General features: G+C 37.2%; 1 long non-coding RNA gene and 1 other non-coding gene across 3 annotated transcripts; one reads left to right on the top strand and one right to left on the bottom strand.

Annotated features, from left to right (window-relative positions):
* Window positions 1–5,377: 5,377 nt before the first annotated feature.
* Window positions 5,378–10,569, bottom strand: LOC120070930. Of its 2 annotated transcripts, XR_005480075.1 has the most exons (4): window positions 10,297–10,569; window positions 9,431–10,188; window positions 8,654–9,217; window positions 5,378–7,695 (listed from the first exon to the last, which is right to left on the bottom strand). It is a non-coding gene; the product is annotated as an uncharacterized LOC120070930 (long non-coding RNA). The 2 variants fall into 2 exon arrangements; XR_005480074.1 differs by lacking the exon at window positions 5,378–7,695 and having other exon boundaries at window positions 8,543–9,217.
* Window positions 6,940–7,045, top strand: LOC120072445. The gene has a single exon (XR_005480501.1). It is a non-coding gene; the product is annotated as a small nucleolar RNA R71 (small nucleolar RNA).
* Window positions 10,570–12,524: the final 1,955 nt, after the last annotated feature.

Genomic DNA, 12,524 nt, shown 5'->3' on the forward strand with positions numbered 1-12,524 from the left:
CTCGATGTACAATCCTCCAATGGAGCAAGGTATAGTAAAACTCCCAGGATCGTGCATCTTCGGTGGGATTATAGATTTTGAGCTCTGCGTCAAAGCCACCGTGGTGAACTTACCAGTGCCTCTCTTCTTTGTCACCATATCCTTTAGAAACTTCGCATATGCGGGCATCTCCTCAATTGCTTCAGTGAACGAAATATTAATATGCAATTGTTTTAAACATATTCATAAAGCGTTGGTATTGTACCTCATCATTTTTTTTCTGAGTCTCTGTAAGAAAGGTAGCAACTGTACTCTCACGGTCCCCTGTTCTTTTGAATCTGAGGTGGACGCAATCTCTGGCTCTATCGCCTCTTTTTCTTCTACTTCTTCTCGAGTCACCGCAATCTTTGGTTCTAGTGTAATTAGAGCAGTCCGGCTAGGCTCATTCTTCTCCCCTACCACAGCCTTTCCACTCCGCAATGTCACCACTTGACACTGCTCTTTACCCGTACCCCCTGGGTTGAGTGAGAGTTTCGTTGAACTTGGCAGGGCCTCTTGTGGTCTGTTCTTGAGTTGGCCCATAATCTAACCTATCTGTATTTCCAGGTTGCGAATAGATGTGGCTTGATTTTGAAGCACAGTTTCGTTCTTCTCAATATATTGCTTCAATAAACTTTCCAAAGAGGAAGATTGCGGCACTTGCGAACTGCTGGTTTGATTACTCGTCGACCATTGTTTTACGGGAAAAATTTGGGTGGCTTTTCTTTTTGTGCTACTGATTGAAAATTTTGCTGCTGATTTTAACACACAAAGTTGGGGTGGTTTCTCCACCCAGGGTTATACGTGTTTGAGAATGGATTATTCTTCACAAAGTAGATTGACTATGGGTTTTGCGGGCATTCCTCCATTGCATGTCCTTCACCACAATAGCACACCTTGCGGTCGTCTGGTTGATTGCGTTCACTTGCCCACTATGCGTTGTTGGGCTGTTGATTGCGATTCCCTGTATCAAGTTCATCATCGCAGTCATCTGACTCTGAAGTGATGCGATAACACCATTGTTTGCGTCCCTATCCTTTATTCTCAATCTTTGATCGCTCTTTTTCCAGTCCTCGTGATTTTTAAAGATGCAATTAGGGATGTTTTTGGCCTTATCATACGTTTTATCTAGCAGACCTTCAGCGGCTGCCGCATTGGTAGCGGTCTGTGAAGCAGGGTTTAATCCGTGATAAAAAAATCTCCATCTGTAAGCAGTCTGGTAATCCGTTGTGCGGGCAGTCTCTTACCAGCCTCTTAAACCTCATCCAAGCATCGCTAAGCAATTCATCCATGTCCTGTTCAAAATTGGTTATTAACTTTCTTTTCCTGGCAATCTTCGTTGGTGGGAAATATTTCTTCATAAACTTCACTACTACTTGTTCCCAAGAAGTAATCTCCCCTGGTTCGAGAGAATACCTCTATTTTCGTGCCTGGTCACACAACAAAAATGGAAATAAAGTGAGTTGAACTTCCTCGGTGGAGATATTAGGGAACACAAAAGTGTTGCAGATCTCTATGAAGCTACAGAGGTGGCGTGCAGCTCTTCACCATGCCTCCCTCTGAACTGTCCAACAGTCTGGATCATCTACTGCATCACCAGTTTCATTCGAATCGAGATCCATCAAGAGTAGGCCTCATGATTCCTGGGGAGAAATCGTAGAGGTTGGGCGATGCATAGTCCTGAATCTGTCTCTTATACACATCTAGATGTGTATAAGAGACAGCATCTAGAGTAGGCCTCATGATTCCTGGGGAGAAATCGTAGAGGTTGGGCGATGCATAGTCCTGAATGGGCCTATTGCGATTGTTTGCCAGTAGGATTAGATTCGCCATGACATTGTTTTCATTTGGTGCTCCATTTCCAGGTTGTTCTGCAATGTTATCTTTATCTTGTGGTTGTTGTTGGCGGCTATCTCTCAATCTTTGTCGGAACGTCCTTTCAATCTCTGGGTCGTAATTCGCCAGAGATTGAAAGTTGCAAAGAAATCGAAAAAAATTAACGTTAGCACGATGTCTTACCGAAGTCCTCAGCAACGACGCAAAAAACTTGATGCGTTATTTTATGTGATGAAATAATGAAAGGAATTGCGGTGAAGGAAAGTACGTTGTGCAATAAGTTTTCTCAGCAGAATCCAAGTATAAATCCTACTGAGTTTCCTGGTAAGTCCAGGGTAGAACTCAGGGACTAAGGAAAACAATATGCGGTGGTAATTCTTAAGATAACTTTGTTGTAACAAATAAATTAATGGTTGGTTGGTTTGTTGTTTGAAGTATAAAAAGTATGCGGTGGATTTGAAAAAAGATTGATTATGCGACAGATAAACTGAGTATGCGGAGGAACGGGTTGAGAAGGTCTTTAACTAGCGTTCCCAGAGAATGCATTCAAACTATGCGATCATGCTACACTCATGAGACAGCAAATCATTTCCCAATGCAAATGCGGTAGCTCCTAATTCTAGAATGCATGCAATGAATGCGATAATGTCTATAAAGCTTATTCCTAAGTCTCTACTTCTTGCCTATGCGATGATGCAAGATGCACACAAAGATAAGGTGACCACATACAATCATAACCTATCTCTAGGATGCATACAATGCGTTAATAGCAAACAATGCTTATTCCTAAGCTCCTATCTCTTGATTATGCATTTCTAATCTGACTCTTCCGAACCTAGATTCTAACCTGACTTTTCCAAGCCTAGATTCTATCCTTAGACTACCCTTCTGAGTATCTCTAATGAACGAATGACACATACATAATACAAGATAATCGCAGTTTAGAGTACCCTTCTGAGTATCTCTAATGGACGAGTGAAGATCCCCAGTTATGCTAGCTAAGTGCTTCTCAACCCATTTGACAGATTTAGTTACTCATGGTAATGTACAAAGAGTGAACAGATATAAAGATGTAAATTCCATTTCTATAGATAAGTTTAGAGTACAAAATGACAATGAAAGATAGGGGTAGAGAGCCTGGTAGTAATTCCTTGTTTCCCGAGGCTTTTACACTGTTAACTCTATTCTGCTCAAAAGATGTTCCTGCTTCCGCAGGAGTTGACCCTCTCTCTAATCTCGACGCTTCCGGCACTCTTCCAAGTTCACAAGAACAATCTCTCGGTACAATCTCACTTCCCTCGCTTCTGCCTTCTAAGTAAAAGAAAACTAAGAACAAGGCTACTTCTATCTAAGGGAAAAATTATCTAACTAAATGAACTCCTTCACTGAAAGTGGCCTCTGATATTTATAGAGCTTTGGGTTGAAAGGTTTCTTCTCTCTTATGATCACACTGATGGGATGAAATTAATTCTCTGTCTGATGCGCCGAATATTTGTCACCGAAAAGTTGAGTGTACTTGCTATAGTAGTTCGTTAACAACTTTTCAACTTAATTCAGAATCGACCGTCATCAGCTTTATTTTCCATCATGATTTATTACGCTTTTCACCCAGATGCGTCCACCATGATGTGCCGGCTCTATGCGGCAACCTTCTTGAGTAGATATTCGCAAGTGCAAATGATCTCATAGCTTTGCGTTAATGCAATCTCTTGATGTGCTCGGCCGTTGATTTCTTTGGATTGCATTTTCTGCCTTGCGTCAACGCATTTCTGCACAAAAATACATAAGTTAACTATTTTCATGCGATGGATGCATGCGACCGCAATATTGTGAACTTAATGCTTTTAGACGCAATAATGTATATGTTTATCATCGCAATCCTACATTTTTTTGTAACTTAGCACTCGAATAATGTGCATTTCTACCCGTTATCACACTTGCAAATGATTCTCTGCATTCACTTTCTTGGCTTTCTTGCGTCGAGTTGTGTGCTTTCGAATTCTATAGTTAACTATTAGGTTGCAGGTAAGAAAAATCATTAATCTCTTCAGTGATTGGTTTGATTGGTGAGCTGTTTCCTTTCGAAGTCTCCACTGATGGCTTTCCACTTCTCAATGTCATCGCGTGATGTTGCTTCTTACTTGAGTTTACCACGTGGTGTGGAACTTCTATATTGCTTGGTAAGGTTCTTTGTGGTCTATTTTTTAGTTCCCCTGCAAGCTGACCCACTTGAAGTTTTAGATTCCTGATAGATGATGCTTGATTTTGCAGTAGGGCTTCGTTCTTTTATATGTACTCTTTGAGTAGTTTCTCCAATGGAGACGATGAAGTTGATGGTTGTTGCAATGAACTTGGCATTTGTTGGTGTCTCCATTGTCCTTGGTAGAACCTAGGTGGTCCACTTCTGTTTATATTTTTATTGCCATGTTGGTCCGCATGTGGCTACTGATTTCCTCTCAAGTTGGGTGGTTTCTCTAGCATGGATTGTAAGTATTCAAGAATGAGTTATTCTTGATGAAACATATGGGTTGTGGGTTATGTGGGCACATCTCAAAAGCATATGGTCCACCACATACCTGTATTCTAGGTCGGTGACTTGATTCACAGAGCCTAGCTGTCACACCCCTTGCCGAGCTTACCTCTTTTATCCGAGAGGGTGTGATGATAACAAACATTACCTTTTTGTAACACCTGTTATCCCTCATCTTGCACTTACCAATCACATCTTGAACTCTTTTGTGATAAATACTGCCTATCTAGGAACTAAATTACAAACAACCCTTTAGCCAAGTATAAAATGACAAGAGCTCTCTGATTAATTTATTTTATATCAAACCATTATAATATTTACACTACTCCAAACTCAGTTTAGATAACTCTACTCCTAGATTATGAAACTCATAAAAAGCAGACCTTCACCCAGAAATGTAGCTATAGTGTGAAAGACCTTGACCTTAGTAGCATCCTGAAACTCCAATCTTGCGCTACCTGGGGGGAAGGGAGAATAAAACATTTGGAAAACATGAGCTAGAAAAGCTCAGTGAGTGGTATGTTTTTATGAAAATAGGTTTTGTCTTTTAAAATCAATTTTGGGAAAAAAAATTTCACAGATAATCAAAAACAATATGCATGACCTCAGTCTGGTCACTGAGATGATGTTGACATGATCATATGTTCCTCAAGAAATGCAACAATTCAACCAAACATAAATCCAAGGAAACAGTTCCAGTACCTAATATAACCCGCCGAATGTGCACATGTCGATAATATCGACATACTTGGGTACGCTGACAATCCCAGCCAGATTATACTGATAATCCCAACCAGACATCCATGAGACATGCTAACAATATCCCAGGTACAGTTTTAGTTTCCAATTCAATTCACAATAAACATGTATCCATATAATATTAGAAAAATAGTCAATACAACATGAAATCAATGAAGAAAACATATTTTCCAATCATGCCACAACTTTCAAAACGATGCATATATATATATATATATACATAAGGGCATATCAAATCACAAAGACAGAGAGAGAAAAACCACTCATAGTTCATTGGGAAAAAGGGTTCCTTACTCTCCTGTATCTTCTTTTCTTCCTAAATCCTGAGTTTGTATCAACCCAAATATCAACTTAAAATCCCATGTTTAGGGTTAAAATAATCTTAATACATTTCCTTAACCTTAACCCTAGCTTACCAACCACCCATGCTCAAACTACACCTTCAATTTAGGAAAAGAAACGGCTGTTGGACGCAGGGTTACACTTCACAGCCAAGTTGAACACATGGACAACCACACCAATGCCTGGTTCAACCTGTTCAACACCTAATAGTCAAGCTTGGACGCCTGATACAACACTCCAACACATGGTCTTCCCTTCAAACTTTAATTCTCTCCAATAACTCCCTTATAAGATTTCTCAAGAGATCAGAAAGTTGTAGAGTGAAAGGTAACACCCTAAAGGTATTTGTAGGCAACTTCAGATCATCCTTGTTATCCTTCAAGCCTCAAACACCTGCCACCTCCTTCTTAAAGGAAATTTGAGCATCTTCTTCTGGTTGAGCCACCACCTTCTTCATTCCCACCAGCTACTTGCATGTAGGTAAGTCATGTTCTCTGTTACATATGTCTAACGCATACTACCTTTGAAGTGGTTGTCCCATATTAAATCTTGCATTTCCGCCCTCTACCTCCTACTTTGATTTATCAAAATTTCATCTGAAGAACCTATGTTCCTCCCCTTGTTGTCACTTAATGCCCAAATACTCCTTGGTGGATGTATGACCCCTTGGTTCGTGCATTCAACTTCTCAAATCCCTACTTCTTGGCCATAACTTCCTTTTTGTAACATGGTTTCTCCCCTTGATTTAGTCCCAAACTTCTTACTATGCGTCCAAGATGAAATTAAATGCATGCCTCCCTAGCATGCGTCCAAGTGAGCCTATTCTGTTTCAAGCATGCGTCCAAAACTCCTACAATTCCAGTTATACTTCCAACTCTAGGATGATTCATCCCATACTTAGTATTTAGTCCAAATTCCTTCTTCTTCCTTGGACTAGGTGTTTACCTTGTCTTTCCAACATTTGAATTCCAACTCTTAAATCAATCACATGTTTCCAATAATTAGAGATTTTCCTAAGTATTAATACTTCCTTCATGGCCTAGTTTACGTATTTAGCCAATCATTTCCTTTCAAGGCTTTTAAGTCTGAACTCTTTTCTTAACCTAAGGAATTCAGTGAGGATTCGGATGTCACATTAACTGATTATTATTCTCTGTGCCATTTTTGGTCATTGTCATAGCTTGTAATAGCTTTGAAATTGTAGTCACTTGCATTTGTAATGTTGCGATGGTGTCATTATTCGTTCTTGAATTATTTCTCCTTGTTGAAATTGACCGTGATCCAAACCCATTCTCCTTTCAATCTTCATGGTTTTGTGGAATCTAGTCCAGAATGGCCTTTGCCTTAGTATAAGTCTTTTGTAGTAAGCCACTTTCTACCACAAAGTCAGTTACGATCTGTGATACTTCTTTAAGTCCATCATAAAAAAAACCTCCATTTGCACACAGTCCGACAAACCGTTATGTAGACACATTTTGACTAATTTATTGAATCTCTTCCATGCATCACTTAAGGTTTCCTGCTCCCTTTGTTCAAAATTGGTGATGTCTCTTCGCCTCTTTGCAGTTTTTGTTGGAGGGAAGAACTTCCTTATGAATTTAGCCACCATCTATTCCCATAAGTTGATTTCACCTAGTTCTCGTTTATACACCCATTGTCTTGCTCCATCTTTTAGAGAGAATGGAAACATGAACAATTGAATTTCATTAGCTGAGACATTTGGAATCACAAAAAGGTTGCAGATCCGAATGAAGCATTTTAAGTGGGCATGAGGATCTTCTCCTAGCGCACCTCCAAATTGTCTAGTTGTTTGGATCATCTTTAACATTACCGTTTTCATCTCAAATCGAGTACTTTCAGCTAATGGTCGCATGATGTCTGGTGAAAAGTCATATTGATTAGGCGAAGCATAATCTTTGATTGGTCTGTTGCGATCATTTGTAAGAAGTATGGGATTGGCAGGCGCCAATGCGTTATTCACTTCATTGTTGCCTCAGATGTTGATCACGTTTGATGCTATTGAGTTGTTATGTTGATCTCTCATTACTCGAGGTTTTTTTCTCTATCATCTCTTCCTGTTTGTTCTTATGCGTCTGTGGAAAGTCCGTTCGATCTCAGGGCTATATACTAGTCCAGGCATTGTGCCTTCATTCATGTAATGTTTTGCACCATTTCATAGACAAGGGTGCAATACACCTACAATCGAGATCCTGTAAAAATCGTAAACAAAATCAATTACTGTAGTCCCTGACAACGGCATCAAAAGCCTGTTGCATTTTATGGAATGATGCGATGATGCGATGAAATAATAGCCTTATGTCGTGCTTTGACTCATGAATATGATTAATAATCTACTTTGAATGCAATTTTTTCCTATTTAGACCCAAGTGCAAGTCTAAGCAGGGTAGTCTCGATGAGAACTGAGGTCGAACTTAGGGATACACGACTAAAATGTGACGAAATGATTATTTGACCTTAACGAGTAGTTTGTTTTCAAGATTGCATTGGAAATTTTGTTTTGTAACTAAGGAGTTACTTACAAGTATGGTGGCGTGGATGATGGCGAGGCGATAAATGATGATGAATGTATGATGACAAGTACAATCACTAAATGATGCAACGTGCGTTGAAAATGGAAAAAATATGAATAACATAACAGGGTTTGAGAAATGTTTACTAACATTTTCCTAAACAGTACATAAGTCATACATTCATGCTATAAACTCATAAAATAATGAACTCTACCTTGTTTTGAGCCACAACGTCCTATCTCTAGGATGCATGCAATGAGTTTTGTTTGCAACAGGTTAACTTTATCTCTAAAGTTACCTCTATAACTATTTAACAATCTCCGCAATCACATTCTCTCTCAAGTAATTGATTGTTTTCTTCCTAAACCAATCTCTCGATTTGATCTAAGCTACACATTATGCATACATGAAACAAGGTGAACGCCTACTTATGTTTAACTTAGTAAAAATGCTAACTTATCTTCCTCAACCCCTTAAGAATTTAGCTGCTCATGCTTACGAAAAGAGATACAGATGGATAGAATATAGAAGACATTGTATTCATATTAAGATTAAAGAGTCTTTCAATCTCTACAACTTAATACAAATGAGGATGTTGAGAAAAATGTAATGAAAAGCAAGAAATAAAAATGTCAACCTGCATGTCACGATTTCTTGTTCCCTTTGGCTCTAATGATGCTGCTTCAATGTGGTTGCACAATGATGATGGTCTCTTTTTTTCTCCATTTTCAAAGAAGAAAATTGAGCTTTGACTCAGAATTCTCTAAAGAAGAGCTTGAAGAAGTGGTAGCAATGGTGGATTTCAAGTGAGGAATGGATAGAATTTCGACCAATTTCTTGGTAAGAAGTCTCGTATGATACTTAGAAAAATCTTCAATGGGCTTTTTATAGGCATAAAAAAGAAGGTTCTTTGTCTCTCTCTAATGATGCATCGACACCTTGCATTGAATTCCATATCCTGTTGCACCGACTACTCGCATCATAGATTCATTGACTCTATTACAAATGTCTCAAATAAGCTACCAACATGCATCTTGATATGACATCCATTGCCTATGCGTTTGTCGTTTTCTCTTTTCATGTCTCATCTTATCGTGCAGTTTTCTGTGTTGCAAAGTTGGACACTAAGTTGATCTCTTCTATGCATTCAAGACTGCAACTTTGGTTTCCTTGACCATTTTTCTTCATTTTTCTTCAAATCCTACGTTCAACAATGTCAAATTTTATAATTTCCAAGATTTCGAGTTTTCGTAAATATATGAACGCAAAGTAGAATTATTTGCTATGAATTCCATATTACTTAACATATTTTCCTCTAAATTTTCCTAATTATTCTAAAGAAATAGATACAATAATATGTATTTCTACAAGTTATCAATAATGCACTTGTAGCCACTGTTAACAGTATACCCACCGTTTTATCATAGTGCTAGATCCATTGATCCTCCCTATTGGATCGACTAACTGGGACCCTGGTGATCTCCTCAACGGTTGAGGTCATTAAATCCCTGTTCAACATATGAATGTCCCAATTACCTGGCCACAAACCGTTTCTCACCCACAGTACCTTTAGAAACCATAATTAAAGTTTACAGTCTAGAAATCCAAGGGTCCTGAAAAGCTAGCATCAATATCCCATTTCCAATCATCTTCCTAATACCCCTCTTGAACACATAACAACCCCAACACAAACTTTTCCAAAAGTATGATCTTGATCAGGACCCAGGGGCTTCCAAAACAGAGCAATTTGGGAAATACCATCCTGTTAGAACCCTACTCATTTGGATAAGGGATTTTTTTAATCCTCCATACTTGCTTGGCTTGCAAAGCTTGGTTGAACAACTCAATATTTCCAAAATTTATCCCCACAACTCTTTGGGAACACAGTTTTTCCCACCTCATCTAGTGAATTTTCCTTTTCTCTTCCGTGGCACCTTACTAGAACCTATCGCACAACCTCATGATTTCAGACATAATCCTTTAAGGAGATGTAAACAGCTCATAGCATAGGTAGGTATCGCATTTTCCATATTTTAATAAGCACTTCCTTTGCCCCTATTAAGAAGAATTTATCCTTCCACCCTTGTAAGCATTCTATATCCAATCTTTAATGGCTTGCAGATTCATAGATTTCCTATAAGAAAATACGGCAGTCTTTGATAGGGTCAGATCCTACAGCAGAAGCATACAAATGCTTTTATAAAATTAAAACACACATCAACATCCTATGATTAATTTAATTTAAGGTTAAGCTTACAATTGAGTTGAAGAAGATATTACCTTTGAAGAACCATTCTTCAATTTTCTAAAAAAAATTCTTCTTTCCCAACGAATAAATCTCACAAATAGTGACGCTTCAATAGAGTCTTCTCCGCTATGTCTCTGGCAAGGAGCCAATTTGTGGAAATCCCTCTTGAAACAAAAGGAAATTTTCAGTTTTGGAGAGTTTTTTTTCACAGAGAACGCCTTGTGAAGAACTCGAGAGAGATGGATTGGGAGTTAGGTGGGAGTATCAAATCGTGTCTCTGCAATCATCAACCCTTAAAAATAAAATCTCCCACTCCCTTAATACGTGAAGTGGAAGAATAACTTCCACTTCCTTTATTTGATAAAACTAAAACAATTTTAATTTTATTTAATTAATTATTAATTAAAATGAAATTAATTTCATATAATTAAATTAAACAATTAATTAATCAAATTAATGGATTGATTTTTTCTAATTATATATATCTCATGTTTAATTACATGTACATTTAAATCATATTCAAATGCATATCTCTTTCATAACCTATAGTTTTAATATAATCTTATTCAAATTAACTTTATATTATAATGCATATGAATACATTATATTAAGTATATCATATACAATGAATGTTATTCCCTTAAATAATTTGAACAATTCAAATTCTTTCAAAACTATTGGTCATTGTTTACCCGTTATCAACTAGCAGAAAGACCTAATAGACCTACAAATGAGAAGCTCCAACAATTCGACATTAATTAATTAAACACTTTAATTATGTTAATGAACATTCATTGATTGTGGGTCACTTCACTAAAGATCCACAGCTGCATTCTTTGCATCGTAGAATATTTCTGCGTTCATGGATTTAACCATTATAAGTAAATCGATCTTTCACGAGTAGTTTATAATTACAGTTGGGTCAAATTATCATTTTACCCTTATAATTATCTCTTATTTCTTAAATACCATTAATCCCTCTAATGAACAATTTGTTTATGGTCCTATCATAACCAAGTCTCTCTCCAGCCAGTGTGAGGGCAGGTACCCTTTATTCAAGATTTGGAATGAGTAGTTAAAAGAACTACTCCTCTACTTACCCTAAGCATGGGAAGGAGTGAATTTCATCTTGTGTAGTTATGTTCTCATCTGCTCAATCGGTATCATCCTCAAAATAGTAGACATATTGAGTCGGCAACTAAGGTCATTCTCACCCATACAAATCAAAGAATGATCCTCATGAGCCGAAGTTCATAACTCACTTAATATTGAGATCGAGTTACATGAGTATTCTATGAAATATTAATCTCTTCAATTAATAGTGTTAGGATGAGAGATTGAGTATTTTGTAGTTTGGTCTTATACAAACTCATTGTATAGAATACTCCCACTCGCATATCATTATATGAACGATTTGGATCAAATCGTTTGTAACACTTACAACATTTGTAATAATTACAAAGTGGGTTGTATCCATAGTGTTACTAGGCTAAGGCACCAAACCTTAATCCATATACTATATACTATTTAGTTTATTACTTGAAACATGATCCACATATTGTTTCGAGTCTCATTAAATAATCTTGGATTTTTCCCATAATGGATAACTAATTATTGCGTATATAAAATAATCAATTATTATATCAAATAATTAATTAACTACGAGGCATTAGAGCATAAATCCCAATAATCTCCCACTTGCACTAAAGTCGATAAGGCAGTAAGTGAGACATATATCCTAGGGCGTACTCTATACCCAACATGTTCTCCCACTTACTCTAGTGCATGAGTGACACGTCTCATAGTTTCGGACATTCTAGGTGATCCTCACACACTTTAGCCTAGAGAGTCATTCTATATAAATCAAAATATATGTCATTAAAAGACATCTTGGTCACCACCATGATATTTCTCTCAATTTTCCTTTGTCCTATAAATGGGTGTTTACTAATATTTTTTTGCTTTAGTCTTTGCATCACTATTATCTCATAAAGTGTGATAAACTTAACTCATATCTGGATCTGCTTTCAAATTTAGAGATATATTATGACTACACAAATTATTACTTCACAAGCAAAATAATTGTCTTATAGTCCATATTACATCAACTGCGATCTAGTGTATCGTGTCAAAGATCAAATCTTAAATTCTATACATACAAATATCTCATTATCACCAGATATTTTGAGAAAAATTTTAATTTTTTTTATACTCAATGGTCATTCCATTGATTTAACAAATATAGCTAATCAATTGTATA

Source organism: Benincasa hispida, chromosome 2 (assembly GCF_009727055.1).
Source record: "Benincasa hispida cultivar B227 chromosome 2, ASM972705v1, whole genome shotgun sequence".
NCBI classification, from domain to species: Eukaryota; Viridiplantae; Streptophyta; class Magnoliopsida; order Cucurbitales; family Cucurbitaceae; genus Benincasa; species Benincasa hispida.